The sequence below is a fragment of the Ursus maritimus genome, unplaced genomic scaffold, assembly GCF_017311325.1.
Source record: "Ursus maritimus isolate PB19 unplaced genomic scaffold, ASM1731132v1 scaffold_8, whole genome shotgun sequence".
Classification (NCBI taxonomy): Eukaryota; Metazoa; Chordata; class Mammalia; order Carnivora; family Ursidae; genus Ursus; species Ursus maritimus.
Genome location: NW_024426996.1, coordinates 57,058,867 through 57,086,555, shown reverse-complemented (window position 1 = coordinate 57,086,555; position 27,689 = coordinate 57,058,867). Strand labels below are relative to the sequence as shown.

General features: G+C 34.9%; 1 long non-coding RNA gene across 2 annotated transcripts in view; it reads left to right on the top strand.

Annotated features, from left to right (window-relative positions):
* The first annotated feature begins 8,767 nt into the window (after nucleotides 1-8,767).
* The window catches only part of LOC103658393, a 46,502-nt gene continuing 27,580 nt past the window's right edge, over nucleotides 8,768-27,689 (top strand). The window contains exon 1 of one of the 2 annotated variants that reach the window (XR_567146.2): nucleotides 8,768-8,878. This is a non-coding gene — a long non-coding RNA (uncharacterized LOC103658393). Of the gene's footprint in view, nucleotides 8,879-26,856; nucleotides 26,941-27,689 lie in introns of those variants that run through there. The other variant, XR_567147.1, reaches the window with a different exon arrangement.

The following is a 27,689-nucleotide window of genomic DNA, read 5'->3' as shown; positions in this document are numbered from 1 at the left end:
ATATTGTTTCCTGGAGCACCCCAGGGTTTGGTTAATTTTGCCATTTTCTACTCTTCTGTAGCTTAAGACCATTACAAAGGTGAGCTGGCAATGATCGGTAGAAACAAACTCCCTGAACGCCTAGTGGAAGAATATTAGGAAATTTAAAATCCGGAATATTATTCTTCAATAATGGCACTTAAAATATTTTTGTGCTATTAAACCTTGTATTATTATACCCATTAACTTTTTGTGCAAGGGATGTTAAATGACACTTACTCTTCTTCTTTGTAACTCATTTCAAGACAATAATTTTTTATGTTCTATTAATACCTTGCTTTGACTGTTCGTCCCCTCTGTGCCTGTATGTGGTGTGTGTGCTGTGTGTTCTGTGTGTGTGTCCAAGAGTAGGGGACCTATTATTATCAAAAGGCCAGCAGCACCAAGGGATTGAATTGGTGACCTGGAAGGTTAAATTCCACAGCGGTAATCACTAAGCTGTTCTCCATTATAGTTGTATTAAAAAGATTGAGACTACTGACATCTGGTACCTCCCCATCTAAAACCTTTTAAACCACTTGGAAAAAGGGCTTTTATTTAGGAAGTGAACAAAACTCTAGGTGTGTGTCACTTAAAGATCTGGAAATTTCCTGTAAGATACACTGTTCAAAGATGGTCAGAACACATGTGTATTGGGATAAAATGTTAAACCACACATTTTCACTTGTATGCTTCTTTTCTTGACCTACACAAACAATATAAAGAGTGCATGTGCAGAAAAATCAAGTTTCACATATTTTGAAAACTCCCTCATAAAATAAACATATTTGGTTTGATTGTCAACATCCAAACTCAATACAACAAAACAAGATTAAAAGATAAATTGTATTAATTTATATGCATGACTTATAAGCAATGACTCTTTTTGTTATATGTATAAATGTTTTAAGAAGTATTCCTGGCATCCTATGCACTTAATTTCAAAAATGTTTTACTTAACATAAATTTGTTAATTGGATTTGCAAGTTCAAGGAAATACTATTAGCAAACAATAAATAGTCATGAAAATTCACTGTGTATTTCTCAGTTTAAGATAAAAAAGCATTTTACTAAAAATTAATTCAGGACTGCACTATTAATATTCTGTGATGCTATAAGGATTTGCCTTTTTTTTAAATTGAAAAAATTAAAAATTTACAATAACAGAAGTTATAATCCTGTATATAAATTTCCTATGAAACATATACATAATTTTACAGCTTTCAAGGACCATGTTTTCATTTCCCAAAGGGAGGCTAACAATACACATACACTCTCACTCTTCTGTTGTGAAATAACAGCATAGATGCCAAAACACCCAATAAGAAACAATGAAAACCTACTCTTTGCCCTTGATGAACATATTAGAACTTTGCAGGCAAAAATATACATGCATAAATTACTTAGGACCACTAACAGAAGCAAATAACAGGCAAATGTCAAGTAAAGTATAGTCAAACAGAGGAAATAAATCCAGCTATCTGCTATTGTGAGAGATATATGCAAATGATATGGATACATTGGGTCCTATTTATTCCTTTACTCATTCAACTTTTTAATTGAATCGTGATTATATGGAAGTTTGTGTAGTAAACACAAACATCAATTTTGCCCTCAAAAGGTTTGCATCAAAAAATTATAGAAACATCACTTAATTTGATACTGAAAGACAGAGCTTGATTCTTGGTTTTGCTCCTAATTTGGGGATCTAAGCAGATTGACCCCTCCTCTGAATTAGAACTAACCGGGTTAGTATGATAACCACCTCGTCCATTGGCTGTTGTAGATACAGAATGAGATATACATAAAAGGCTTTTATAAACTGAAGCATTCTGTGGACTTAAAAGCCATTCTTGTTCTTGACATAAATAATTACATTAGGAAGTAAAACATGCTTTAAAAGAGACAGTAAAATAAAATGTAGAGATAGAGGGCAAGCAGTTTTTTATCAAAGAAAAAAAGCAAATGCTTCATAGAGAAGGAGCATTTGAGCTATGCCCTGAAGGATTTCTATTTACATTTGGCTTCAGAGAATGACCACCATTAGGAAGATTATTTTAGGAGAAAGTTATTCAAATGGAATTTTGAATGAGATAAAAAAATTATGGCCTATTTCATATGAGGAGAACAAAATTAGATTTGAAGTAATATCATGTTCAAAGGGTTGAGAAAGAATCTTCCAATTCCTGTGTAGGGAATGGCATATAGATGTGCATGGTTTGATATAAAGGGGACTTATAGGTATTTAAAAATGGTTTGAGACTGAGAAGAAATACAGAAGAATTTATTCAACTCCTTTAGAAGAAGTGGGGTTTTTTTTCTATTTTTCTTCTTTTGAGCAATTTTATAAGCATTTGGAAAAATTAAAGGTAAATATGGAGTGAAATATAATATTTATCATTTGCCTTACTACAGATATACAGAAGTCTTAGCACAGTTGGGAAATATATTTTATAGGTATAATGAATGAAGTAAATCCATGAATTCTATACCATGGCTATGGTAAAGAGAATTACAAAAGTTAGAGGAACAATGAAGGAAGTATTGATCACTTAATGTGGACTTTAGAGTCTTTTTGTTCAGGCATCAATAAATGATCCTGGTGTTACCTGTTCTATTTGGTCAACTCATAACACACTTCCAACATCCTCCATTCTCATTAAATTTACTCTGTGGTTTGGACTGGAAAGCATGAGTTTCCCATTTTCCTGGGCATAATTAGACACTTGGATATATTTCAGTATTATTCTTGTATTAATATTCATCTCACTCAAACTTAGTTATTTACTTCCTAGCTTCTACTTCATCTGTAAAGAAAAGATGTCTTGGGGCGCCTGGGTAGTGCAGTCGTTAAGCGTCTGCCTTCAGCTCAGGGCGTGATCCTGGCGTTGCGGGATCGAGTCCCACATTGGGCTCCTCGGCTGGGAGCCTGCTTCTTCCTCTCCCACTTCCCCTGCTGTGTTCCCTCTCTTGCTGGCTGTCTCTCTGTCACATAAATAAATAAAATCTTTAAAAAAAAAAAAAAAAAGAAAGAAAAGATGTTTTAGCCCTAGTAGATTTAGATCTGTTTTCTCTCCAGTGCCTCTCTGTGGTAGTCATAGATACATATGTAGCTCAGTTTCCTTTCAAGAAAGAACTTCCCAATCAGCTGTAAGGAGTACAGTTAGCTGACACTCTCCAGCTGTTGGCTTTCAAGACCTACCAAAGTATTTGAGCTGAGGCCATCTACACTTTCTCTTGCAGCCTCCTGGCAATGGCTGAGCACAATGGGGAATCTACGATCTGATCATTTCTGCCCTCTACGACTCCCTTACAGGAAATCCTTTCGCTGATGTTCCCCATGGACTTATCAAAAATCTCTCAGAGCAGCTTTACAGAACAAGGCTCTTCCCGACAATCTCCCTTTCTTCCTCCTTTCTTTGCACACTGCTCTGTAACCTGTAATAGCTTTTCCTGCATACTCCTGCTCTGCTTTTGTCTTTCAAGAGCATTTCCCTCAATAAATCTCTTGCAGTTCAAATTCCATCTTGACATCTAAAAACCCAACTGACATCTGCATGTTACTTAAAACTTTTGTGTGAAATAAATGGATAGATGGATGGATGGGTGGATGGATGGACCAGGAGAATAGCTACAGGTAAGAGTTCATTTTTGGTGGTGTTATTTCAATTGAGATGTATAACATTATATTGAGACGTATAACATTATATTAGTTTCAGGTGTACAACATAATGATTTGGTATATGCATCACTTGTGAAATGATCACCACAATAAGGCTAGTTAATGTAGTTAATTTTTTTTCTTGTGATGGAAAGTTTTAGCATCCACTCTTTTAGCAACTTTCAAATATACAGCATGGTATTATTAAGTATAGCTACCATGCTGTATATTATCTCCCTAGGTCTCCCTCATTTTATAACTGGAAGTCTACACCTTTGATCCCCTTCTCCTATTTCTCTTGTCTCCCCCTCACTCCTCCCACCCCCACCCTGGCAACTACCAATGTGTTCTCTGTACCTGTAAGTTCAATTTTCTTGTTGTTGTTGCTGTTTTTAGATTCCACGTCTAAGTGAAATCATATGGTATTTGTCTCTCTGACTTATTTCACTAAGGGTAAAGTTTTAAACATGAAGAAAGATGTGGAAAGATCAACTTTATTTACTTGAAAAATTGGGTAATAATTACTTCATCCATCGAAAACACGCAATCCCTGTTTCTACTACTGACTAGTCTTTTTTCTTTTTTTTAAGATTTTATTTATTTATTTTAGACAGAGAGAGTGAGAGAGAGCACACAAGTGGGGAGAGGGTCGGGGGCTGGAAAGGGAGGGGATCTCAAGCAGACTCCCTGCTGAGCAGGAGTCCAAAAGGGGGCTTAATCCAAGACCCTGAGATCATGACCTGAGCCAAAACCAAGAGTCACTTAACCAACTGAGCCAGTCAGGTGCTCCTGCCTATTCTTGACAGAGAGGTGGGAAAATAATTCATAAGATAAAATATCATAAAGAAAATATACAATGTATAATTTCCCCATATTCTTGCAATTGATAGCATACATACATATGCACCATATAACATGAGATATAATTTAATTCGTACAAGTCTGGAAAGAAATTGAAACTCAGAATGTTTAAGTAACAAGCCAGAAGTAACACAGCTAGCAAGTTGTAGTGATTACTTTCTTGTCATTGATTCCAAAGATTCAAGGGCAAGTCTCTTAATAAGGCACATTTCAGTGCTTTATGGTTTAAGTTAGAAATTAACCACGGTAAAGAAGATTAGAGTATAATTATATCTACGTGTGTTGACTTTCATTCACCAGACTACAGGGGCTCTCATCTGTTAAAAAGAACTGTAGGGAAAAGTCATTTTATTTTCTTGTTTTGCCACTAGTAACACTTTAGAGCTATTTCCATTTATTGCTAGGATAGCTTTAGTGATTCCCCCCCCCCACTTATATTGTTTCTATAATGTGACAAATGTCTATTTTATCACATGTCCACTTCAAATACCCCAAGATTAAAAGAAATACCCCCACATCGGTTTTGGAATACCACATCATCAAAACAAACACTGAGAAATTAAAGGACAATGTGATGGATGGCAGTTGTCTCGAAGTAAAAGAGTCTGAGAGCTAATGTAATTACACAAATGCTCATTTTATTAGACCCTGTATCCCTGAATTTTTGAACAGATGCAATAAACGGTCAATTACTTCAGTGACTGGTAACACCAAGTAGCAACTACGAAGGAATATGGACTGTGTTTCTGCAAGCAGACCCTTGCCTCCAAGCTGAAAGTAAAAGCAGCACTCTTGCCCTATTTACCATTTTTCAATTAATCGTATGTTAATTGACTTAGTGAGAAATGTGTTGGCTGTCTAACTCATTTTGAATTATTTTCCAGAGTTGCTGGTGAAACCAAACTGCTCTTCCCTATCACACGCATGCTTGATTAATCAATAAGTCAGTAAATGTAGCCTGGCTGATGACATAAATGTGTCAATTTTTTCCATGTTGTTTTAGACAGAAACTTAAAATCTCAGGAGATAAATTGGTTTAAAAAATGCAGGAGACTGATGCATTCTGTTTCAGAAGCAATTCTTTTTTTCTGCCTCTGATTGTATTAGACTTTAAAAATAGCAAAAGTCTATTGAGTGCCTGATAATAAGGGGATGTTTGCTGATTACAAACAAGAGATATTGGTTTTGTCTCTGTTTTTGTGGGTAACCCAGTACTATTTATCTCTACATGCTCCCCTTAAGTTTGAGAATTTTCTATTTCTCCAAAATAGTCACAGATGGTGGCAGGCAATTACATGATAGTAGGTTTTCCTAAGCAAAGTCTTGGAATGCAAAAACTTACACACTGACTTGCTGAGTGATTCACCTTGAAGGGCCATTTTATTTGCTATTCTGCGACCCAGAGTCTTGACATGGCTATAATTCCCAGAGAGTCTCGTGGCACCAGGAATCTGTCATTCATGGCAGCAGTAGGCTGGCCTGCACTATATTAAGTCACATTCTTTTCTCTCTCTCTCTCTCTGTCTTTTGAAAGTTATTTTATGAGAAAAAAACATCATTGAGCTCAGGCGAAAGGTACTTTCAAGACATTTTCTCTAGTGATGACATCTATATGTTTTAAGAAAGTTAAATCAAAGAACATGATTAAAACCAATGTTAAAATAATATATTGCAAGCAGGCAATTTGGATAAAGAACAAATTATATCTAAATCAACAACATAAATGTGTCACATTTTGATATTTCTATTTGGGATGTACACGCAAAGCCATGCGCACTAGACGTGTCTTTGCTTATAACAACGGGTTCATTTTCATATACAATTACAAAGAGCTACTCAGTGTTTTAAAGTGATTAACCGAAGGAATACATTGATTAACCAAAAGAAAAATGGGAGTACTTTCTTGCAATATAGTTAAGCATTTCCCAAAGTAGTTTATGATAGATGCATTCAAGGAATAAAATCATTTACTTAATTAACTTAATTATGCACACTATTGCACTTGCTGCTAAGAGGGTGACAGCAGGAAGGTAAGTAATGCTTTTTGCCTTTCTTAAACACAAAATCTGGATACAGAAACAATGTATACATCAATTTTCCAAAAACAAACATAAAACAAACTCAGAACCTAATAGAGTTCACTTTTTTTTTTTTAAGTTGGTCAGGGAAGGCTTTAAGGAGAGGGTAGGTGATGGATGAGAAGAGAGATATTCTGGTAGTATCCCACAGATGAAATTTGGCATGAATATTGTGGGATATATATGCGCGCGCGCGCGTGTGTGTGTGTGTGTGTGTGTGTGTGTTGTGCGTGTGTATCCTGATATGTAAATTTTCACTGAAAGATTTAAAACCTTGTATACTAAATACATGGGTGTTCATGTGTGTGTGTACATGCAGATACGTATATATGTCTTTAATAATGGGTGTGGCAGACCAGGTATATGATATAAAGGTATTGGAAAAAAAAACCACCCAACTTGGATCTTTTTCCCTGGCTGAATTTTGCCCTATAATAGAATAGGATCTATGCTACCAAGTGCTGATTTTTTAAACCACAAACGTGCAGTCTGGCTAAATCTCATCTGTAGCCCATTATAATCATTCCACATTTTTTTTCCATTTTGCAATTAAAAATACCTATTAATTATCATTATAAAAAATCTAACTTGAAGCAAAAATTGGCTTCCAACTGAGTTACAGAAGATAATGACCAGTCAGGCTATAAATCTGTGGAAGGAGCTAACATTGAAATTGCAGCTTGGTTTAAACAAGAGTAAGAACATGGACTCTGGAGTCAGAGGGCCTACAAATCCAGTTCAATCTTATCCTAGTTTTGTGATCTTGAAAAATTATTTAATGTCTCATCCTTTCTTATACACAATGGGGATAATTATAGTAGCTCTCGTAGGTTTGTTCTACATTTAAATGGGTTAATATTGCTAAAGAGTTGAGATAGTATCTAGATCAAACATATGTCTGGCTGTGCATGTCTTTGTAAAATAAAAATACATCTCAGAAGCCTTGATGTCCACATAAAGGTTATGAATCTCCAACAGAGGGATGGAGTGTGCACTATTTCTCAAGCTTAGTTGACCATATAGTGTATTTTTGGATTACAGGATTATAAATCAAAGGTGTTCTATTGTACAAGTTTAGAAATACTGGGAGAGTGGATAAACCATGATTGCTTCACAGTTTTCTTCCCAAGCTGACATTCCAGAAAATCATGAGAAGATAAAAAAGGTAACAAAGAAGATACTACTAAGGGAATGTGATCAAATATCAAATAAATTGCAACAGTGTTGCCGGATAGTTATAACTTTCAGTACTATTACTAATTTCCTCTTTTTTTTTTTTTTAAGATTTTATTTATTTATTTGACAGAGATAGAGACAGCCAGCGAGAGAGGGTACACAAGCAGGGGGAGTGGGAGAGGAAGAAGCAGGCTCATAGCGGAGGAGCCTGATGAGGGGCTCGATCCCATAACACCGGGATCACTCCCTGAGCTGAAGGCAGACGCTTAACGACTGCACCACCCAGGCGCCCCATACTAATTTCCTCTTTCTTTCTTATTTTTATGTGTTTTTAAAAATTGAATTAAGAACTCTTAACACCAAGATTCTTATAGCAGACCTACTGATTGAAACCCAATGACCAGAATATCAGATAGCACATTATCTCAAACATTATTAAAGCTTCTATTCATTTGGTCACCCCAGGCAGTCTCTCAACAATCCTGTCTTTCCCTTGCATGTTTGCCTTGCACAAAGTATTACAAAACATGAATGTTCAATGAATGGTTAGTATTTACTAATAAAGCTCACTGTGTACATACTGTATATATTGTTATACTCATAAGAAATCATTAATGGACATAAGTAATACAAACAGCAAGGAAATACGAAGGTTAAAGTTTCATAAGATGAGTCTATTCTGTTACAACTTGGTTGAGACAACACAATTCTAGAATCTCAGTTTTGAAGACACAGAAAGTTTAATGGATAATTTAGATGAGTTGAATTTTGTTTTTTTTTTTGTTTGTTTTTTGTTTTTTAAAGATTTTATTTATTTACTTGACAGAGCAAGACAGCCAGCGAGAGAGGGAACACAAGCGGGGAGAGTGGGAGAGAGAGAAGCAGGCTCCCAGTGGAGAAGCCTGATGTGGGGCTCGATCCCAGAACGCTGGGATCACGCCCTGAGCCGAAGGCAGAAGCTTAACAACTGAGCCACCCAGGCGCCCCTAGATGAGTTGAATTTTGAAAAAAAAAATAAAGTATAATTTAAGCAAGAAGAACGTAAAAGAGAATCATGTGCTTTGAAAAGAACCAACTTACAAAGGTAAGAAAAGTAAAATGTTTGAGAAAGTATAATATATATATATAACTCATCCTGAAATAGATCGTTAATATAGAACTGAAGATAAATTTGGTGTTATAATGGGATCAGAGTAGTTTCAACACCAGTAGTTATTTGTGTACTAAAGTCTTACAATATTGAGCACCTTTTGTGTGCAAAGCACTATGGTGGGGATTTTATAAAACATAACCATTAGGTGTTTAAAATGCAAGAATTTTTTTCTCTGTAGCTCCTAAAATCACACAGCAATTCACAAGAAATTTACATTGATTTGGAAGAATCAGACACATTATTGTCACTGCATTTTAGATCATTACTCTCTTATGTTCTGATTAGGTTTGATTTATGAATGTGGGTGAGAAACACTGTAACATGCAAAGAGTAGCTCAAGATGGTCATGTATTTTATTTAGACAAGCTTGGGTCAAGGTTTCAGTGGCATATAACCTTTGCTCTTCATCAATGTCAACTTCGTTGTCTTCATGTTCTCTGGCGACAACAGTCATATTTCATTGTTACACTGACCTTTGAAACAGCGTTTGTTCACCACACAATACTCTGGAAGTGAGATTGTCTTACCTTTTGGGATTGGTACCAGTGTCTCAACTTGTTGACTACTTTTTCATATGGAGTCCAAAAGCTTAAATGGTGAGAAAGGGCAAAGACTTCTTTCATGTGTTAACTTTGGTTTACTCTGCTCTCTTTCTCTCTTGCTAGTAATTTAGATGCTATTAGTAACATAGTCATTATTCCATTTTGAGTAGGGGATTCGAGAATAACTCCAATTACTCATTTTTTAAATTTGTGTTTTATTAGCAGATAAACTCAATTTTTATATCGTATGTTTCTGCCAATGTTGTTCATTAGCCACATTATCATTCAGAATATCTAAGTTATTTCTCATTGGCCACATATATAGGTAGAATATGTTAAAAGATATAGTTCTCCCTCCCCTGTTAATTTGAAAGGCATATTTGTTAGACCCAATGGGAACGTGAACCTCGGAAATACTAGGACAAGGAGATTTCTTTTTTTCTTTTTTCTTTTTTGTTAGGACAAGGAGATTTCTTATAGATGAAAGATAATATTGTGCTCATGGTTGAAGAGTAATGTGTAGAGAAAAAAGTGGGAAAAAAGCTATTATTTATATTGGTAAGGGATACACATATGTTTCTATTAATAAATTGGCATATGCTAGTTTCTTCTACAGATATTTTCATAACTTTGAACTGCCATTACAGATGGCCAAAGAAGTGGTTACCTTATTTGGCAGTCCATGGGTCTGCTGAGCCTTGCTGTGCTGTCACTCAAAGACCCCGTCACTTGGGTTGTTAAAATTTATGCTTTTTCAGAAAAGAGAATGTTTTCAGTATAAAGCTGAGAGCTATTACCTTTCGTGGACTATCCTTTATTTCTACAGCTAATGTAAAAACTGGAAAAAGATATAAAGATTATAGATAAGAAAATGCAATGGAGTGGGTGTCAGGAAATGTTACATTAACCTAACTCTTGTCATTAACCAAATATGTAACAGTGGATGCATACCTTAGCCATACTGGATTCTAGTGTTCTATTTATAAACTAGAGAAATTGTTAAAATATATATATATTTTAAAATACGAATGACATGACATATCTGTTATAGGTTGAGCTGAAATTGACAAACCAACCAACAAAGTAATTGAGGGTTTAAAGAAATGCATTCGCTCTTATAACCTTTGAGTTATCTGGAAGTGAAGTGGTACACACTGTTTGGCATATTGTTAAATGCAAAGGTAGTCCTAAGGCTCCAGTCTAACTTGCCCAGGAATCCCAAGACTCCCCAAAGATATTCCCAAACTTGTTCTTGCCTCATATGCTGTTTGGAGAATTATATTAATCTCAGAATAGAGCAAAAATTAGATTCTGATATGAACTACAGAAAAGCCGAGAAGAGAACTTATTTTCTCTATGAATTTTCATTTTCCAAGGCACACAGAACAATGGAAAATTATAATACATTTTCAGAGAACCACAAAGAGGTAAGTGAAAATTAAGGAGTGATTTTTTTTTAAAAAATCCATGGACAATAAACATTCCTCTTACAGAGAATATTTCTTCTTGAATTAAGATACCATGTCTCCATTCATATTAACAAAGTATGATAACAAAATAGAATGGAAGAAAAATAAAGGGGAAAAGAAAGGAAGGAGGGAGCCAAACAAGAGAGTGAGGAAGGGAAGGCAGGAGAGTAGGAAGGAAGGAGAGAGGGAGAGAGACAAAGAGAGTGCTTTCAATCTGCTTAAAATAAATCTTATTTGAAATTTCTTATCCTATATATTAATGTTAAGAAAGTTGATCTTTCCTTTTACTAATACTGAAATTATATTTTATACATATAAATAATCAAAAAAGGAATAAAATAATATTTTACCTTCTGGTAAATATTTGCTTAAATAAAATATATCCATTAAGCTGTATTTACTAAGTCTGCTGTATTCAGAACACTGTAAAAGGCAGAGTGCTGTAATGTTCAAAGATTATTGTGGTGTGTTGCATTTTGCATTCCCAAGATAGTATTTTTTTCCACAAATGCCCTTTTTAAGCACAGCATATACTCTGAGGGCCCCTGTAAGAATTTAAATGAGAATTCTTCAGAAGAAATAGTGTTGCAGAGTATTAACATTTAAACCTCTACTAATCCCTGAATAGCACCAAATATCTTTTCTTTTGAATCAGGATACTGTATTATGTTCAAAGAAAGCAAAAATGAGCAAGTAGCTTGGAAGGCATAAATATAAAGCATTTGGGTAATTATAGATTTCTAGTCATGTCACCACAACAGAAGTTAATCCAGCTATAGGATTTTGGTTATAAACTCTGATTTTCCTTTGGCATATGATCTGAAAACTACTTTTTTTCAACTAAGCTGAGAATTGTCATAAAGAAACTTAACTAATAAGAAATATATCATTAATTTCTATTCCTTTTGTGAGGGGTCTGATTCCTAACATTCAGTTTTGGGCCATTTAATAATAATGAATTGTTAAAGATGTAATACCTTGCAGTGTTTGCTCTTTCCTATAACTCAAAACATGGAATCATTTTTTTAAATGAAACTTAATGTAAACAAATGAAATTTAAATGGTCTTATTTATAAAGTTCACTAGGAATGATTTATATTTTAACAAATAGAGATATATTAGATATTTACATTATTAGATACTTTTGAAATAAGGTATTCAGAATATAGTTTAAATGCAATTTCCTCCCCCCATAATATACTACAGTCCAGAGGGAACTTTTTCCCATTGATATTTTAATTTCAGTTTTTATTGCAGATGTACCTTGAGATTTGATGAAGTATCAAGAAACATTACACATATTTATGTTTCATTTGTTTCAATGTCATCATATTCAATATGCAACTGACAAGGGATAATATTATTATGTAGAAATACACAACTTCATGTATTCATAAGGCGATAGGAACAGAAATATATGCAATGATTTCTGTACTATTATTCCATTCAGCAGTGACGCCATCATTGAGATAAAATTCAAAGTGAGTGCTATAACCAGAGTTGAAAGTTTTACAATGCTTCCCGAAATAAATGTCACAAAATTTGATATATGCAACACATACTACTCATATGTAAATTAGCATATGGGGAGTGTATGTGAATCACTGTTTCTGACGTTTATTTCATGATGCTCTATAAAATCTTTCAACTCTGCTTATTGTTCTTTTTTATTTCCCTCAAATGAACAAATCTTTCTCAATTATAGGGAAAAGTTCACATTAAAAATACTGACATTCTGAGAGTCTCATTTGTTTGAAGTGGTCTTAAAAGATTGTCCTAGCTTTCATTTCAATACATTTTAAGTCTTTACTTAATCAATTTTACCTTTTGATTAATTATCACTTTTAAATCTCTTGTTACTTCAACATATAACATTGTATCATTTTTTAAAGATGTATTTATTTATTTTAGAGGGGGAAAGGGGCAGAGGGAGAGAGAAAAACCCAAGCAGACTTTGCGCTGAGCATGGAGCCCAACACGGGGCTGGATCTCACGACCCTGAGATCAGACCTGAGACAAAACCAAGAGTTGGATGCTCAACTGCCTGTGCCACCCAGGGCCCCAACATTGTATTGTTTTTAACTTTACTGCCTAGTTACTTTATGCTAGTCAAAATACCATTTTAAGAAGAAACATGCATTCTGCTTTTGTTTTGTCCTTAAATAATCATCTCATTACCGCATACAAATTAATTGCTTATATTTTATTCAATTCATTAAATTTACATTTCAAAAACTTTTTGTGACAGACTTCTTCACATAAAACCTGGTGTTATGAGATAGAGGAGGCATATAGAGAGGAAAGGCATCCTCCCTTCTCAAGGATTTTGAGATCTTTCATAGGAAATTAGACAAATACTTAAATAATAGAAAACAAGGAAGAGTGATCTATTTCCTAAGGTGATTACAGTGAGCTGAGAGGTCTGGAAAGGTGGTTATTACAGAAGAACTTAGAAAATGAATAGCATTTTGATTATGTGTTACTTTTTCCTAAAATATAGGGAACATGTTATCATGGTAGTAAAATTGTAGGGTAAAAAAAGCTATAAATAAAAGAATAGAATAATGCATAATAGTTTATACCATGTACATATAAAAAACGTAAAAATTAAATTTTGGATGACACAGAATACAGTAGCTTGTTCTCTTTTTGTTCACCATAACTTTTAAAAATGACCATTTCTAATCACTGAGACTTGAAACAGAAGAAAAGGTGTTCCAAGTGAAGAAGAATTTAAGTAATGTTCAGGATGCAGAAAATATATTTAGAGAAGTGAAGTTGGACCAGTTTGTACAAATTGAGGTATAGTGAGATATGAATGGGAAGGAAGTCCAGGCCATATTTTGGATGATCTTAAATGTGGTACGGATAAAATATATTAAATACAGATAGATATGGACAGCCAGTGGAGGATTTTGAGTAGGATATAATATTAGAAAAAATGTAATTTTAGAGAATTAATATGATATCAGTTTTTAAGATCCATTTGTTTGCCTGAAAAATATGAAAGCTGCTATGCAGCTTTCAAGAGTCCAGAAGAGAAACATGGAAGAAGGATTAAAATTTGTGGTTGGACCATAAATGAAGGGAGAAACAAACTAGTTCATCCTATGTAATAAGGTGATTATAATAGTATCTGTTTTAGTTTTTATGATGATGATAAAAGATGTTTTGAAGAATGTTTAAAAATTGTGTGCCTCACACATAGAAAATGAAACATAAATTTTTCCTTCATTTTCAAAATGTATTGTTCTTGTTATTTAATAGTTGTAATGATAAAAAAGATGTTGGTGATATAAGAAGTACAAAATATAGAGTAATACATTGGTTTAATATTGAAAAAAAGGAAAAATATTTCAAGGCTGTGTGGGTGATTTAAAAATGTGCCATTAAGAAATTATGAAGGCAAAAATGACTTTTTTAAAAATGGACTTGAAAGTTCAATTTTTGGGGTGTCTGGGTGGCTCAGTCAGTTAAGTGTCTGCCTTTGGCTCAGGTCGTGATCCCAGGGTCCTGGGATGGGACCCCTCATTGGGCTCCCTGCTCCATGGGGAGCCTGCTTCTCCCTCTCCCTCTCTCACCCTACCATGCTTGAGCTTTCATGCTCTCTCACTTGCTGGCTTTCTCTCTCTCTCAAATAAACAGATAAAATCTTTAAAAATTTCAATTTTTGATATACTGAGTTTGAGACAAAATAATTTTATAGAAGTTGAATTTTTAAATTTTTTTATTATATTATGTTAGTCACCATACAGTACATCATTAGTTTTTGATGTAGTGTTCCATGATTCATTGTTTGCGTATAACACCCAGTGCTCCATGCAATATGTGCCCTCCTTAGAAGTTGAATTTTTTATCAAGGAGTAGAAATGTGGATCTGGTAGATACCACCACTGTTCATAAGGATTCAGTGCCCCTCCAAGGAAGAGGATTATACATCCCAGGCTGTGTTCCCCAGGATCACAGATACGACTTCTTTTAGCTTCTGGATCTGTGGAGAGGTGGCATGTAATATCCTTGGGTGGTAGCTTTAAGAACCAACATATGCTCCTCCATTTTCCCTATTCCCAGTGAAGGATGCTTTGTCAATCCAGATTTCTGAGTGAGGTTCACCATACACAGAGCTAAAACTGAATCAGATGGACATTTAGGAAGAGGAGAAAGAAACCTGAGTTGTGACCCACTGAGGTATTAGTGTTCTTGTTCCTGCACAGTGACTTAGCCTGTCGTAACTGAGACAGGTACACAGGAAGAAGTACTTGAGAGATAAGAATTTTCAGATTAGGGGTGCCTGGGTGGCTCAGTTCCTTAAGCAACTGACTCTAGGTTTTGGCTGAAGTCATGATGTCGAGTTTGTGGGATCCAGCACGGTTGTCCACCTCCGTGCTCAGCATAGTCTGCTTCAGATTATCTCTCCTTCTCCCTGTCTGCTCCTCCCCCAGCTTGCACTTTCTCTCTTTCTAAAATAAATTAATAAAATCTTTAAAAAAAGAAGAATTTTAAGACTAAAATAAACAACATTGGCAAATACTGCCAGCTCTAAAAGGATGAATCCTGAAGATGATATTCAGCCTGTACAGAGGGCCAATTGTCTCAAGAGTGTGAGCTTACCAGCCACATGGGTGACAGATTGCAAATGTTGAACAGTGAAAGCATGCCTGCCTCATTTCCATTGTTTCTAATTAGAATGCAGATACCATTCTGAGACCTGTTTCTTCCTTCATTTTTTCTTAAATTTGATTTACTTTTATTTTAATTCAATTACTTAAAATATAATGTATTATTATTTTCAGAGGTAGAGTTCAATGATTCATATTTTTTTTTCTTCCTTCATTTTTTAAAATTTTTCTCTGGAGTTTTGAAGAGGTTCTTTTGGTTTATAGTGCTCTAAAATTTCATTATATGACTTTTTTTGGGGGGGGGTGTGGTCCTAGTATTTAGATGTTGGAACTCTAGAGCTAATCCATTAAACTTAGTTTTAAATAATATTTTGTTTTAAATTTTGCATATCTTTTTCTATTTTTGATTAATTTGTACTCTGTAATTACAAACTTGTAATTTGTAAGCCTTCCCGCAATTGCAACTTATAATTTTTTTTAAAGATTTTATTTATTTATGTGACAGAGAGACAGCCAGTGAGAGAGGGAACACAGCAGAGGAGTGGGAGAGGAAGAAGCAGGCTCCCAGCGGAGGAGCCCGATGTGGGACTCGATCCCGGAATACCGGGATCACGCCCTGAGCCGAAGGCAGACGCTTAACGACTGCACTACCCAGGAGCCCCAACTTATAATTTTTTTTTCCTCATCCAGTAATAAATCCTGTTTAGGGAGAAAGTTTTTTTGTTTTGTTTTATTTACATGATGTTTTTGGGGGTGTAGTCCTAGTATTTAGATGTTGGAACTCCAGAGCTAATCCATTAAACTTTGTTTTAAATAATATCTTGTTTTAAATTTTGCACACCTTTTTCTATTTTTGATTAATTTGTACTCTTTTTGTAATTACAAATTTGTAATTTGTAAGCCTTCCCGCAATTACAACTTATAATTTTTTTTTCCTCATCCAGTAATAAATCCTGTTTAGGGAGAAAGTTTTTTTTGTTTTGTTTTGTTTTTTTACTTTTTAAATTTTTTTTATTTGGTCACGTGATGTGATGAGCCCTGGGTGTTATATCCAACTAATGAATTGTTGAACACTGTACCTTCTAATTTTTGTGTTATTTTTTTTAGCAGTGCTATAATTTTAATTATATACGTCTTTTTAAAAATTGTCTGAATGATATAGATAGATGATAGATAGATGATAGATAGATAGATAGATTCCCTCTTTCTTGGATGTAATATATTGTCTTAAGATTTCCCAGAGTCTTAATGACAGCTTTGTGAAATCTCTGTTCTGAGAGCTGAACAGGAGAAAGTGGTTTGGAAGTCTGTATAGACTGTTGTGAGCTACACCTTTGGACTGCTAGCCCCGATACTCTGTATTTGAATGAGTTTACAGTTATCTCCAGAACGTGGATGGAATGATTTACCAACTGATAAATGGAGGCGATCTGGATATCCAAGCGTGACTTAAACTCTAAAACGTTTCTTTAGATTTAAGACCATCTTCCCTAACATTTTGGGTGTATTCCAATTCTCCCACTTCCTGAAGTTTCTAGGGCAGATCAGTTAACTTTTTGGCTCTCCTCACTGCTAGCTTAGATTCAACATCCTTAACTTCACTGAATAATTTGCAATTTTTCACCTGCTTTCCAGATCCCAATATTTATTGTAAAAGTCTCTCACATTTTTCTTTGTCTTTAGAGTTTATAGAAAAACAAATTATAACTCTTGACTGCACTTTTTTTGAATATCAAGAGGTGACAGTCTAGAAGTTTTCTTTTTCTTTCTTTTTCTCAAAAACAACTGTACTGAGATATAATTCGTGTCCTATACAATTAATTTATCAAACCAAATCAATGATTTTTAGTATATGCGTGGAGTTGTGTGACCATCTCCACAATCTAATTTTAAACATTTTTATTAGCTATTTTTTTAGGGAATTTTTGTGTGCAAGCATAAATACACACACACAAACATACATTTTTATATATTCCTATATACACATGAATAAATACTGATATATACACATATGTATATCTCTGCATATATACAGAGACACTATAGATATGTATTACACACATATAGGCATTTATATGTACATATATAAACTCATTTATTCCAAGTTAATAATTAATCTCAGCAGATTTTATTAGCTAGCCATTTATCTAAGCAACAATTTATTCCAAATTTTGGTGGTATTCATAGACTTTCAGGCATGAAACTTAATTTAAATTTGCCTGATAACATTATTATATTAGTATCCTGACTTACATATACGTGTGTATGAGTATGTGTGTGTGTCTGTGTGTGCTTATCTATAGTTAATTTTACTTTTGTTCTAAGAAGTTTATGTTGATTTATTTTCCATTTATGGCAAAAAGATCTTTCCTTCAAATTGTCATTTCTGTTTCATATTTAGGGCAGTCTTTTGAAAATAGATTAGTTCACTACATATGTATTCAATCTTATGAATCAATCCTTTTCTTAAATGTTTAGAAAGACCTTCACAAAATTAATATTAAATTATTATTTTACAAAATCAGCTTTACGCTTTTTTATGAATTTACAACTTACTTAGGTTTATGACATTAAAAAGTTTGCAGTCAATTCTAAAATATTTATCAGAGTTTATTTTTCTAATTTTTTCATGAGTTACAAACTAATTTAATTTTGTATATGAAACCAAATCTTCCATTATTTATTAAATCTGGATATGAGTTAGCCATTAGGATTTCCTATGTTCAAATAAAGATATATAACTGTTTATATAAAGTGACTCATGCTAACAGATTCAATTGTCCTTAATAACTCAGTGTATTTTATTAACCATGCCTTATAGGATAAATGACTTTTAGTATTTTTGGTGTCACTAGCTGACTTTTGGATAGATAACTTAAGTTTATATCTAGCTGATATGTCTTATTGCAATCCTTCCTCTGCACTATTGTATACACTATAACATAATATTTGGAACTCTAAATTGGAAAAGTAAATTATAGCCAACCATCTTTATCCTCTTTATAATAAGAAGAGCTTACATAGTTATTGAAAAAATAATTAAAGGATGAACTCTTGCTTTAGACTTTTTAATTTTAATTTTCTTTTAGTATATAAGGAAAAAAAATAGAACTAGCTGATTTGTCCAACCTACATGTCCTGGATCTGTGGGTTATGACATTCATTAATGCTATAGTCAGGGGAATGTTTGTTGATAAGGTTTTCAACACTCTTTTGGAGAAAAAAACTCTTGAGACCGAAAAACAAGTAATTTCTTTGGAAAATTATTTGTTGATAGAGGTGATAGAGCAGCATGTGGAGAAGCAAAACAGACTATCATTGCCCTCTGGTAGTTTGTGCCATTTTATTACTAAGAACTTAAAAAGGAAGGCTATGAAATGTTTGTATGAGAAATAGTGCTAAAATAAATTAATAAAATGTAGTGTATCATATCAAAACTTTTAATAGACAAGTATATTTTAACTCATAGTGTGTATGCTTTTCTAGAAACATTTTTTTTTTCAAATATCCAATGTGTTGATGCTGTTAATTTTAAACTGAGGGAGAAAATAGTTCTCTTGTGAAATCTGCCTGATTGGTGACTTAATATTTAATTTAAACCATTAAAAAAAAGAATATTTATAATCACCTACTAATTGTAAGGCACAGTGTGGGTACTGCATTATTTATAGTCAATGAAAATGTGTGTACAAATGTAAGATAAATTGTGGACAAGCCTTAGACATGCGTTGGTTAGTAAAAATGTAGAGTAATTTCATTTTAAGAGATACTTGTACTAGTTTCAAAGAGATGATCAAGAATGTTCTGAGTACATTAGAAAGAATAAATAGCCTGCAGAATTCATTATTATTTAACTTCATTCTCAGATCTTTATGTGCTTATTGTTTGAGTACTAGCTATATTTCTGAAGTGCAGCTTCTGGAAATTCCATCAAGAGCCACATCTGTATAGTCATAATATATGTTCATTGAAGGAAGAGATTTTTAGGAGATTCATGAAGCTGTAGGAATTGAACACAAAAGTGTCCCTGATGGTAGAAATGCACTGTTCATAAATGAGCACTGAGTGGCTGAAGCAGTACATCACAGCAGATCAATAACCAGGATGATGTACTATCTCAGGGCAAACTTTCTCTTCTGAGTGTAACATACAATAGATCAATAGAAAAATAATTCCAAGCAAAGAGTCAGTGGCAAATAATTATATTGAATTATTTCCATTGGTATTTTTTCCTCTGATATTTTGGTTCAGTGCAAACACAAAGGAAAAAAAAAGAGAGATAAAATTTAATCTGGCAATGGGGAGTTTGGAAAATACTCAACCTATTTCCCATAAAAATACTAACATCAATTATTTAGTTTAAGATATTTCTCCCCTCTCTCACTCCTAGTAATTGTGTTTTCTTCTTAGTCAGTACTAAATCCAGACCAAGAGCAACCCAATGAAATATGTTCCCCTTTCAAATTCTACTCAGTTACACGGGAGGCCTTTAAAGAGCAGTTTGTTATGTTTCAGACTCAGTGTGAGGTGCTGAGGTTACAAATACAAAGGAGATGGGCATCACTGTTCTCAACTCTCTAGAGAGATTCACCCTAGCCTATGCAGTTAGTAGCTTCTAAGCATTAAGAATGGCTTCAGAAAGAAGAAAAGTCTGAAGTGGTATTGGAAGAAGGAATGAGTATCAGATATATCCTAGGAATAATGGCGGATAGAGCGATGGCAAGGGCTAATGCATATGGATGGCAGACAGCTAGATGTGTTGCAGAAACTTCATGTTATTTATGTTAGAAGCTCAGCAAAGCTAAGGAACTACCTTCTTCCTAAGACTCAGATTGTAGCATATGAAGTCTTAAAATTCTCATAGCCAGATACCTGCCACACCTCAGTCCTTGGAAGAGAATCAGAACCTTTCAATTTAGTTGTATTGGAAACTTAATTTTCTTAATTGTATTAGACAATCATCATATGATTGCTGCCTTGCATTCAGATGATATCCCTTTTGTGTTTGGAATTTTCCTCACTGTATGAGTCTTGTTGTGTAGCAGAATTCATCTCTCATGAGAGTAGCTCTCTCAGCCAAATATTTATATTTGGTGTAAGCACATGACCTGAGTCAGCCAATCAGACACATCTACCCACCATGTTTAATTTAATAATTAGTAACACAAGAATAAGGATGGTAGAAATTCACTGTGTGGGTAGCTGCAGAAGTGGTGGTAGCAATATTCAGTTAGCAAGAATACCTTGCAAATGGTCCTGTTAAGTTCTAGCAACCATCTACACTGCAAGTTATGGTACATATCTGTCAGTGGAAATAGTGGTTCTTACCAGATGGTTCTACTTAGGCTGATTTGTGTGGGGTGGGTTACATTCCTAGCCATGTTCTGCCCAATTTCTTAGGCCCAATCTGCCCAATTTCTTAGGCCTCTTTCTCCACCACTCCTATTGATGCTGTAAACTACCCTAAAATCCTTTCAGTAATTTCCTTTTTTCTTTAAAATTATCAGAGTAGAGATAAATACTTAGAAATCTGATACATGCACGTAACAGTGTGCTGATACACAGTGCTCAGGTCTTGATGTACAATGCAATTGACTTGTAGCGTAAATCACACAAGCCTTATGCAAATGCTTAATCCCACCCAAATATCCCTATCTGGCTTGGCTCCTTTTAGACTGGTTCTCAAAGGACACCACACATGATACATAAAGGCATCCTCATTACTTCTTCTTTGTCATATCATTGAAGAAGAGTCAAGTACACATTACAGATCTGTGTAGGTAAAAAAGGTGGATGGAAGCCATCACATATAATGAAGTCAATTCGATTTTCTATCCAGGAGGTCAGTATGCTTGGAGAACATGGTGTACAAGGGCAAATCTTTGGAGATGAGGCTGGTAAAAAAGTAAGCAAAGGTTTGATCATGAAGAACAGTTTTATTAGACTATGAGATCTGATTTAAATCCTGTAGACCAATGCTTCCTAAAACTTAATGGACTATATATCTTTCACACTTGTAAAAAAAATGGACAAATACAAATCATTGAATCTGAACTCTAGTGATTAAGATTTAATTAAGATTATGCACAGAAATATGCATTTAATTTAAGCACCTTGGATAATTTGAAATAAGTAATCTAGTAACACATTTTGAGGAACTTCAATTAGGTTTTATGACAATTCATTTATCCACTCATTTATTCAAAATCATTCAACAAACATTTATTAAAATCCTAGTATGGTTCTAGGCATTGGGGATATGACAGTTAATGGGTGAGGTAGACACTAGCCCTCCTGCAGCTTACATTCTAGTATGCTGGATGTACTGGCAGTAGGGGAAAGAGGAGAAACATTAAAAAAATTAAAAAGTAAAATGGATATAGTTTATAGAAAGTAAAGCAAAGTAAGAGTGAGTTAGAATGGTATGATTTCATGTTTTATGGTTAATCAGAAAAGGGCTTCTTTATAAGGAGACATTTGAGAAAAGATAGCACATGCACGAGGGAGGAAACCATAGTATACCCAAGAGGACAGCACATGCTTGGACTTTGGAACATGTGGTGAATCTGAAGATTGGCAAAGAAACCAGTGTGGATACCGGGTAAACAAATATGAACTTCTGCTAGCCAGGGACAAGATCTGGTCAGTGTACCTTGGAAATATTGAGGCACTTTGACTTTATTTCTAATGAGAAGGGAATTTAACAGAAGATCTTGATCAGAGAGTAGACTTGATCCTACTGTCATGGAATGAGATCATGAACAATCACTACTTATGCCATACAATGCTCAAATGGAGAGTCTGGCTTGGGAAGATTATTATATTCCTTTGTGGTATGGGAGAAAGAGAAAATTTACAGATATAGATGAGAGTGTGTTGGTAGATCCAATTGATGGGATCATGGGAAAGTTTCTTCTGAATGATCCCCTTTTCTCAGGAAAATAGAAAACAGTATTACCATTGAGTGTGAGGTTACATCTGAGACTGTGTTGTAAGATTGAGAAAAGAAAAGTGCAATCCTCATCAGGGGGAGTAAGTGAGCAAGCAGAGTAGGGGCCTACAGTAAACTTGTTTTGCAGCACTAAGGGTGAACTTGTAATTTAAAATCATGAATACCAAATGGTGCCAGTTAGCATGTTTGTTAATTTTTCCCCAGCAAACTTCAGCCCTGCCTCTGCAGGCATAGAGTACGCAGACATAAATTTAACCAGATAGATTATTTTTCCAGGTAAGGGAAATGATAGGGAAAAGGTACAAGGAGTTTAAACATACATAAAAAGTTACTGATTTTAATAATAAACCATTTTTTTTAATCTCTGAAGCTTTGAGGACACCATGAAGCTGAACAGAGAAAAAATGATATGTAATCCCTATACTATAGATACTGATGGGCAAAAGAATTTTAGAATTTTGGATTCTGAAAGTATTGAAGTGGAAATATTTGAGGTGTTGGCTTAAGATCCTGATGCTTGAATATGAAATTATGAAGAATCCAGTCACTATTTATGTGAAAGTCTTAGCCATGACTGTGGGAAGTGGTGGCTGATGGAGAGGGTGAAATCACAGGAAGAGACTTCAAGGTAACAAACATCCAGGGAAGTTGAGGAATTATGTATGCGGATAATGAAATTGCCAAGAATAATGACAGGAATAATACTAGAGAGCAGGACACTGAATCAGAAGTAAAATCTTCAAGGAATGAGGCAGCCCTGTGACCAAAGTCTGTAGATAATAGCAATGCAGATAAAAGCCACATTGCAAAAGGAACACTATATGCAAAAACCTGATGAACTCACATAATCCCATTAAGTGTTTAAATTAATTTGAATTATTAAATGTTATTGCTTTTGAAAATTAGAGATTGAATATCATTCCTAAATATTTCCAGCCAGTGCATAGCAAACTCAGAAAATATTTTTATTTGGGGAGCGGGCCCACTAAGGTGAAGGTAAGAGCTGGATACTTGAAAGATTTTTAGAGCTTTAGGAAATAGTTGTTCATTAATTAATGTCCATATTAAGGGTTTAGTTTTTCTGGAAGAAATTTATCACTAGTTAAGAATTTCAGTAGAGAGTAAAGAGAAAGATAATTGAAAGAAAGGGAAAAGTAAAGAAGTTAGGAAGAAGAGGATGAGGAAGAAGAGAGAGAAGAAAACGTGGCAAAGATGGACAGTTAAACCCAGGAAAGGATGTTTTCCACAGGTAATTAGGCAAGAATTGGAAGAGGCAAAGAGGAGAAGGAGAGTTAATTAGTATGAAGTACTTATGAGAAAGGATATTCCGAGGTGGAATTATCTGAACTGTGAGCAGGGAGAAGCAGAAGAAAATTGGTACATGGCATAAATGTGATGCCATGACATAAATGTCAGGCACAACATGGGAAAGTGTCACTAGATTGACAGCTTCCCATACATGGCATCACCCCACACAGCTTGTCTGGGACAGCTTAGATGCTCTTGATTCTGCTGGGACCACGGAAATGACTGTGCAGGATTTCCAAAAATCAGATTTCTGTAACTTCAGGAAGTGGTTCATATAGTTGAAAATGTAATGTTCTTGTTTGCATCAGTGTCAACAAGAGTCTAAAATTGAACAAAGTTAAGAGTCTATGTGACAAATTGTGTTTTCTGTAACTCATCTTCAAACTGTAATATATTACCACAATCTGGCATTGAAAGTACAGCGTGATTCTCTTTAACACTGATTATGATACATGCAGGAATTTTATAGGACAATGTCATACTAATCTATGATTTTGTATTTTAAACATGTTTTAGATTGTTTTTGACACATTCAGTGTAAGGAAGATTTATATATGTGAGTAAAATAAATGGAAGGAAATGTATTGAGGATTCATGCTAAATACGCAAGAAATGAAGATCACCATTTTTAGCTTAATGACCCTAAAATAACTAACACTAATATAATTTAGAAAAATAATTAATTAAACCACAGAAGAATCATCTGGGAGACATGTATTGATTAAGGTATGGTTTGTCAGTTCCAGAAAACTAGAACGTGGCTAAGCAAGAGGATTTGGGGCAGTTCATAGAAAGGACATGGAGCTCAAGAACCAGGTTTATAAAGGACAGGAGTTCAGATGCTTTTGGTGGCCCACATTACATTCCCTGGGCTACTCCGTGATTTCTGTCACAACTGTATATGCTGACAGTGTCCTGCCTCAAGCTAGTACTCCACAAGTACCTTCACTTTTGTGCTTTAGGGCTTTCTCTGAAGCCTTGGGAGCCTGCTCAGCCTGCAGAGATAGCCTAGGAGGGCAGGGAAGTTAATGGCCTCTAGGGCAGCCCTCAACCACTGTGTAATAATTGCAGTGGATATATATCCCAGCCTTCAGACACATCAGTGTCTACGGCATTCTACGTGCTTCTCGAACACCCACTCCTTCCTATGCCTAATCCAGAGACCCAGATTAAACATTTTTTACTGGCTTTCCCTACCTCCCCATTTCAATTTCTGTGTTTCCTCATCATGTCACATGCAGTCAAATTCTTCTTCCAAGATCTGCTTTTAGAGAAACCAAAATTAAGACAACAGGAAATAAGAAAATGCTGGTAGTTTCTCTAAAGTACCATTCTTTCCTCAGGGTATTATTGTCACAGATTCAATTATTGTCAAACTTGAGCGACCATGTCAATTGTCCAAGGAGTAAGTATCCTTTTGCTTTACGTTGGGTCAGGGTTCCACTGATTAAATAACAGAGCACTGTATTCATTCCTATTGCTTCTATAACAAATTACCGTAAATTTAGTAGCTTAAAACATGATAAATTTTTTATCTTAAAGTTCTGGAGGTTAGAAGTCCTAAATAAATCTCACAGCGTTGAAATCAAGGTGTCAGCACAGCTGCACTCCTAGAATCCAAGGAAGAATTTGTTTCGTTGACTTCTCTAGCTTCTAAAGACCACCTACATTCTTTGCTCATGGACCCTATCTTCTTTGTCAAAGCATATCTCCCCAACGTCTTCCATAATCATATCTCCTTCTCTCATCCTGCCTCCTTCTTATAAGGCCTTCTGTAATTTCATTGGCCCATTCAGATAATATCTGATGATTTTCCGATCACCAGATCCTTAATCATATCTGCAAGGTGCTTTTCCTTGTAAGGTGACATACTTCTGGGTTCTGGGGTTGTGGACAGAGACATCTTTGGGGAGGGCATTATTTTGTCTGCAAGAATAGGGCACCCACTCTGACAGTGACAACAGGTTTTACCCACTAAGGGGAAGATATCTCTGTGAGAATAAATGTGGGGTGCTGACAACCAAAGGTGGATAAGGGATGCCAGAAATCATAAGCAACACAGGTCATTACCAAAAAATCACACTTATATATGCTTTATTTTTCCCCCAACTGTTCTTTTGAAAACACTAATTAAATCTACTATGTATCAGTTATACTAGAACTCAGATGAACCTAACAATATCCCTACCCTCTAAATACCTTGCAGTCTATTGTATTCAGAAAAAATAAGGCAAGGATCAAGTTTTGAAAATGCATTATCTTTGTCTAATAGTAATTTGGAGTTTGTATTAAATAATTTAGGTAGACAACCCAAGAGCAAATATAACTTCCTTTAGATAAACTTACACTTCTCAGATTTAACAAGTCCTAACCACAACTCAGCACCTGACCCCTACAAACAGCACTTATACTATAATACACACACACACACACACACACACACACACACACACACACTGCTGAACTTGAATATTTAGAAGCAGTCCAGTTTTGACATGGTCTGGGAATTGTTGAAAAGTGTGTGCTAGAAGAAAACCTATCATAATTATGGAGGCTGCCTACTTTTTAAAAAATTTAATTATTTTAGAGAGAGAGAGCAGAGGGGAGGACAGAAGGAGAGGGAGAAAGGGTCCCAAACCAGACTTCACGCTAAGCAGGGAGCTCAATGCAGGGCTCCTCTCATGACCCTGAGATGGACCTGAGTTGAAATTCGATTAACTGACTGGGCCACCCACGTGCCCCTACTTTTCTAACATCGTATGTGGTTTCTTCATCAACTTTGCAAGCTCTTATCAGGGGATTTATCTATTGTAGTTGTTGTAGACTGAATGTTTATGTTCTCCAGAGTTCATACGTTAAAATCCTAATCCCCACTGTAATGGTATTAGGAGGTAGGGCTTGGTGAAGTAATCAGGTCAGGAGGGTAGATGACTCATGAATGGGATTCGTGCCCTTATAAAAGGGAACCCAAAGTTCTCTCTTGTTCTCTTTCTACCATGTGAGGATAATGAGGAGAAGTCAGCATTGTGCAATCCCAAAGAGGGTCCACACCAGAACTTGATCATGCTGGCACCCTGATCTGGGACTTCTAGCCTCCAGAACGGTGAGAAATACATTTCATAAACCACCCAGATTATGAGACCTTGTTATAGCAACTGGAACTGAGACATAGTCAATCAAACCTGCAACTCAATTCTTTTCTCTTTAACCCACTATTGTATAAGGATACACAATATTTACCGGGGAGGTCTCTGAGATCAAGATCTAACACATTGTCTTCTCAAAATACAGAGTTGTAGTAAATGATTTTAATAAGTTATACTGAAATTAATTGAAACTAATTGAAGTGAAAGGTAAAATATGGTCAGATTATAGAACATTTAAGAATTAAGGTTTTTTTTTAAAGCAGCAAATTGCAGAGTTACAATTCTAAAAATATTAATCTGCAAGTGGTATAAACAAAGAAAGAAGAAAAATTGGGATTGAAAGTAAGATTCTAATAGAGTCCAGGTGAGAAAAAGCATGAGGCAGATTTAGCATCATGGCTTTGCAAATGAGATATTGCTAACTTTGGGACCATCTTGCCATTTAAACTTTTACAAGCTATAATTATTCTTGAAAATATTTGCTTAGGTCAACTTGTTCAAGAAGAGTTGTATCCCAACATATGGAAAAAAGAAAAATGTTCTCCAGATGTCAGTCTGCATAGCAGCAACAGAAGAATCTTTCTGCTGTTACTATGTTTAATTCTTCTTCATAGGACTCCAATTACATTTTCGAGTTGTTTAATTTAGTCTAATTTTATGAATTTACTTTAAAGTTCTTTCTGGGAGTTCTCCAGGCAGTCTCATG